The sequence below is a fragment of the Dermochelys coriacea genome, chromosome 2 (genome assembly GCF_009764565.3).
Source record: "Dermochelys coriacea isolate rDerCor1 chromosome 2, rDerCor1.pri.v4, whole genome shotgun sequence".
Lineage (NCBI taxonomy): Eukaryota > Metazoa > Chordata > Testudines > Dermochelyidae > Dermochelys > Dermochelys coriacea.
Window position 1 is genome coordinate 8,185,834 of NC_050069.1, and position 6,000 is coordinate 8,191,833.

The 6,000-nt window shown below is 43.4% G+C and overlaps 1 long non-coding RNA gene across 1 annotated transcript in view; it reads right to left on the reverse strand.

Moving 5' to 3' along the window:
- Positions 1–4,514, reverse strand: part of LOC122458578 — a 72,988-nt gene extending 68,474 nt beyond the window's left edge. Inside the window, exons 1-2 of the long non-coding RNA XR_006278624.1 lie at positions 4,431–4,514; positions 3,428–3,530 (exon numbers count right to left, since the gene is read on the reverse strand). This is a non-coding gene — a long non-coding RNA (uncharacterized LOC122458578). The remainder of the gene's footprint in view (positions 1–3,427; positions 3,531–4,430) is intronic.
- Positions 4,515–6,000: the final 1,486 nt, after the last annotated feature.

Consider the following 6,000-nt stretch of genomic DNA (forward strand, 5'->3'; position numbering starts at 1 on the left):
ATGCCAGGTGCCCCAGAGGGAATGAACAGAACAGGTAATGATCAAGTGATCCAACCCCTGTCGCCCATTCTCAGCTTCTGGCAAACAGAGGCTAGGACACCATCCCTGCCCATCCCGGCTAATAGGTCCATCAATGGCTATCCTCCATGAATTTATTTAGTTCTTTTTTGAATGTGCTTTTAGAAGTTTACTGTACGAGTAGAGATATTGGTTATTAAGCTCATGGTTTTTCCATTGTGTTTGTTGAGCACTGGTAATAGGCCCTCATTACTATTTATTTTGTGTACTATGGTAGCACTTAAACGTCAATCAAGGATCAGGGCCCCATTGTGCCAGGCACTATAGCAGACAGGTCTCCTTCTTTATGGCAAGGAAAGACTCCTATTCATTTTTCTGGGCTTTGAATCAGGCCCAAAGTGTTCACCACTCTACAGCAGTAGTTCTTAAAGCCGGACTGCCGCTTGCGCAGGGAAAGCCCCTGGCAGGCCGGACCAGTTTGTTTACCTGCCGCGTCTGCAGGTTTGGCCGATTGTGGCTCCCACGGTCCACCGCTCCAGACCAATGGGGGCTGCGGGAAGGGTAGCCAGTACGTCCCTTGGCCCACGCTGCTTTCCACAGCCCCCATTGGCCTGGAGCGGCAAACCGTGGCCAATGGGAGCTGCAATTGGCCAAACCTGCCGACTTAGCAGGTAAACAAACCAGACCGGCCTGCCAGGGGCTTTCCCCGCACAAGCGGTGGACTGGCTTTGAGAACCACTGCTCTACAGAGCCTGGTGCCACAGTCCCTGTGTTAGAGAGCATACAATGTGAGATGACAATCAGCAGACAACACAAATAAGATCACTGCTATTGATGGTGAATTGACACTAGACAATAAGGGGAGTTTTCACCCAGTGTGACGTTGGTGCTTAATTGAGACAGTTCCAGAGTAAACTAGTACTAGAAGCTTTATTTAAACATCAAAATCTCAGCAGACCTCCTAGGTAAAAGGCAAGAGCACCCCAATCATCTGCTCCTGAGCCAAGACACCAGAGGCCTAAGTTTCAAAGGCACTTAGGTGCCTAAAGATGCAACTGGTTGGGGGGGAAAACAAATTCAACAAAACTCTTTTCCATGGGGGGGGGAAGTGCAGTTTTGTCCAAACTGAAACATTTTGCAAAAATCATGTCCATTTCAACATTCATTTAAACAAAATAAGTTCAAGCACCTTGTGAAGGAATCTGGCCAACATAGGGTCGTTCCATTGGAACTGCCTGAAGTTTGACTCAAACTGGTTGCAACTTAATAATTGACAGGAACTTGGTTGAAAGTTTGGGGGTTTGAATGAAACTCAGGGATGCAAACCAAGGTGAATTCAGACTGAAGAAAAAGCTCAAAGGAAGTGAGCCCTGAAACTTTTTTCCTGTATAGTTCTAGCAAGAGCCTTCATTTTCATGACCTATTTCTCTCTCCATTGAAATCTCCTTGCTTTTGCCTAATACATGAAAAGGTTTCATTTTTAGTCAACACTGTCGAAGCAGCACTAAGCACTCTTGTTTAAGAGTGTTTAGTTTCTTTAATCTCAGAGGCACCTCTGACTTTTTTGCTTTGAGCAACGTTAGAGAGAGAGATCAGAGTGAGTACATGTCCGTTTTCATTACAAACTGCAGTTGAAAATGAAATCCTTCCAAAGTTAAGGCAAGGTCCTGTGGACAAACCTCCAGGAATGCTTCTCGCGAGGCCAGCAGGAATCCCATTACAATCTCTGATTTTAAAGGCTACTCACGCTTTGCAGGCACCCAGGGCTGCTGTTGGAGAAATCCTGAAGCCTACTTTTCAAAGTTTTGCCAGGCAGAACTTCCCAGGAACAAGATTTAGCTCATTGTTACTAACTATTATTTGTATCGTGGTGACAATATGCTAAGATTTTGGGACAGAGGGGGAATGGATTCTCCAGGCAGCTGTGGCTCCTTTGGACCACTCCTGCACCCGTCATCTCCCCTCCCACCCCCCTCTCCAGCATGGTGGGGGGGAAGGGGCATGTCTGGGGCATTTCAGGATTGGAGCAAACATCTGCTATGCTAGTGGGGTAAGGCAGAGCCACTCCCCCACTGCTTTAGCTCATATGCAGAGTCAGCAGCCCAGGAACAGGGAGCAACAGCTGGTTCCTTGATGTTCCCCCATTAAACACATCAAGTAGAACTCTCATGCAGGGTAGAATTCAAACCAATGGATTTCTACATGTTTTCAGGGGTCTGCTCAGACTGAGTCAGTTGCAGGGTTGGGGCCTGGGATATTATGGTGATAGACACTATAGAAATAGCTAAGATAGAGAAGAATCATTCCTTCGCTTGGCTGGGGCCTGGCAAATGTTTTACAACACACAGCAACTTGAGAGATTAAGAAGGATGCAGTGCAATACAGATGCTTCTAACAGGTGACCCACCAGCACCATTAATGTCCATGTTCCTATTGCTCTAGAATATTATTTTTTGAACACTCATTTGTCATGGGCTGCTGAGTACAGAGGAAATCCAAAATCTGACTTTTCTGTTAAAGCGTGTCCGGGGCCAGGGATTGCTCAGGACCCTTCAGGTTCCCTTGCATGCTTATTAAGGGAAACAATTTATAACCATGATGTTACTTACTTCCATGCAATAGTCATGTTGTGCATGAGACCTAACACTTGGGGAACTGAAGGTTAGCTGAGATTGCTGATTGTATTAAAGCCATGAACATTTCCATAAATAGGTTTATTGGGAAGGTGACAGCCAACCGTACGTTGATGTAATAATTACGTGCTGCTGATTTAAGAGACCATGCTGGGGAAGTTGTACATTATGGCATATTCAACCAAAGGCATTGTATTGGAATGTTAGTGGCCAGACATCAGTACAGAGAATGCAACCTTATTCCATGCAGCACCATCTAGCATTTCCACAACATTTAGACAGGTCCAATTAGATGGTAATAGTCTCTCTAGCCTAGCCTACAAAGGTATAACAAGATCCAGTGGCTGGAACACCATGATTAACACTCCTACCTATATGAAGTGATTTGTTCTTGCCAGGCATTAAATCAGTGGCAGAGACAGGATTAAAATTCAGGATTTCCCTTCTAGTTCCATGATCAATTCACTAGACCATGTGGCCTTCCAGTTAAACACAATGGGCCTCATCTGGTGTAAATTGACCTAACTGAGGAGCTGACCCAATATTTTGTAGTGAGTTACTCTTCCTTACATTTACAATACAAGGTCAGATTTGGATCTTGGCTTCGTCTGCATAATTCTTGGAATCAGTATATGGGAGGACAAAATTTGGCCAGAAGCGATTAGAAACTGGAATGTTTTTTATATTTTCCCTTTAACAAAAATGAAAGCCCGTCCTTCAGCAAGCCGTTATATCCCATGGCCATAATAAACCCCAAGCCATACCCATCTTCTTACGATTATACAGCATGACATCAGGGCTTCACTTCATATAAAGCAGATGTTAAAAGCAGCTTTATGGCTGCTTCTCATTTTCAGTGCATCTTGAATTCTGTGGTTACTGTGAAAACAAAACTGTCTTCGTATTGTTATTCATATCACAGGGCATCTTCCAAATTATATATCCTTACAGAATCCACTTAATATGAGTTTCAACACGATGCTTATAATGGAGCCTCAACTCATTTTATTCCAAGTACTATAATGCATAAACATTTCTAAAGCTTCTCAGCTATGCATGAATGTACCCTATAGAAGAGAAAAATAAGCATAATTTGATGCTAAACTGCCAACTGAACATGGCATGAGAGATTTCTGAACTATCTAGTCATTTGTAAGCCTCCTACCAATAGTTTTTTTTTTTATATATAAACGCCATCCATTTATGTACTGGTCTTCCTTAATGATTCTTAAAATCAACACTGAAAGAAGCACAGAGTCATCCTATCCTAAAGGTGTACAACTATAAATAGCTTCTGTGGTTAATACCAGTTTTTAGTAGTTTCATATTGCTCCTTAGATATATTTATTGCACTGGAAAGGCTCAGGATCTCAGAGGTAATATGGAGCTTAAAGGAAAACTGCAGGGGTTTGCCGCAATATTTAGAATGTAAGCTCCTTGGGGCAGGGTGTGTGTGTGTGTTGCCTAGCACAATGGAGCCCCAATTCCTCACTGGGTGCTACCTCTAGGTGCTATCTAGATACAAAAAAAACCCTCCACAAAACCTTAAATGGCTACAAAAGTACTGGCTGAATCAGCAACTTGACCTATCTGCCTCTGCAGCTGGAGGAGAGGAACACCCCCAGGATTCCTGCTAAGAGATGACAAATAGGTAATGCCTCCTCCAAACACTGATCTCACAGAAGTCTCTCTCTGGCCAGAACTTTCAATGCTTGGCTGGGAACGGGTGAGGTTAGGGGATTTTAGACAATCATGCTGATCCTGGTTACATTAGCTCACCTGCTTCTGCCCCTACTCCACAATGTGGAACACCCCATCCAAATGATTCAGCCAGGAGCTCCTGAGAACCGGACCACCGTGGAGCTAGAAGGTAGTCAGACTGCATAAGACATTGGTCTGGTTTCTCTGATACAGGTGTAATTCCATAGGTTTCAATGGAGTTGCCTGATTTACCCCAGAGATCAGAATCAGGGCCATAGCTCCAAACACTTTACTGAAACCCAAAGCTCTAAGGTTCTTTTCTTTGACTAGTTTTGTCATTTTTAAAAGTAAAAACAAAACCAAGTTTTTTCGGGTCAGATCTGTTATTTATAGCCGCACCTTCCGTGCTGCGCACTGTTCCCTACTGAATGATTTCCTCTCTCCGAGTTGGCACCATTATATTACTGGAGGCAGGTGTTACACTTGCAGGCCCACAATGGACAGGATTAGTGCTTGGTACTTTTTTGAAGATCAGTGCTCTGTCTGCATTTCTTCATTCCTCCGCTACCTCTGTAATTTCCCATGGGTTTTGGGACTAACTGTGACTGCTTCAGTAAATTGGTTTGCTATTTCCCTTAATATCCTAGTGTGCATCTCATCCAGCCTGGCTGATTGGTATATGTTCACATTTCCCATGTTGCCCTTTACTAATAGCTATATTGATTAATTATTTGTATTGCAGTAATATCTAGAGGCCAGGACCCCATTGTGTCAGACGCTGTACAAACACAGAACAAAAGGGTAGGCCCTGTCCCGACAAGCTGCCACTCTACGGTATATTTATAAGAGGTCTCCTAGTTCTCTACATGCATCTCCTTTAAAATCCATATGCAAAGAGAAAATAAATACCATTCCACTATCACGGCCATTTTTAAGTCATCAGTTCCATACCTTTCTCCATTTATCAATGAACCCTGCTTTCTCTCTTCTCCCCACCTGTATTTATAAATCCCGATGTACTCCCTTTAAGCCTGTGACTATTACTTGGCCATTCTGCTATCTTGCTGCCCATGCTTTGTCTGAAAGTATTCACTGATTGTGCTCTCATTTGGTTGTCTCTTGCATTTCCCTTTACAGCACTGGACTACTTGAACCTCAGATCTTGAAACAGTCCATGCAAAATCATATTGGCCTCTTTTCCCTTGCAGCCTCCTTTTTCAGTGGAAGCCCCAGTGCATATCCCCATATCTATCGTGTCATCTAGCATTCTCCACACTTCCTATACAACCACACTGGAAATCACTCCTCTCCCCACCTATTCAAATGGGAGCTGCATTTTCTTTGGGTCTGACCCAGAGCCACTGAAGTCAATGGCAAGATCCACATTGACACTGAGCTTTGGATCAAGGTCACCTTGGGGGAAGATTTTCATAAGTGCTTATGGGGTTTAGAAGCAGAGATTCTGGTGACTTTCAATAAGATGTGTGCTCCTAAATCCCTTAGGCACACAGCTGGTTGAAAAATGATTGTTTTGTTACCACCTAGCCCCATAAAACATTTTTAATGAATGTCAAACATTTGTGGGGGGTTGGTTTTTTAAATGAAAACCTTTGTACAATTTAAAAAATAACTTTCTCCTTTCCACAAG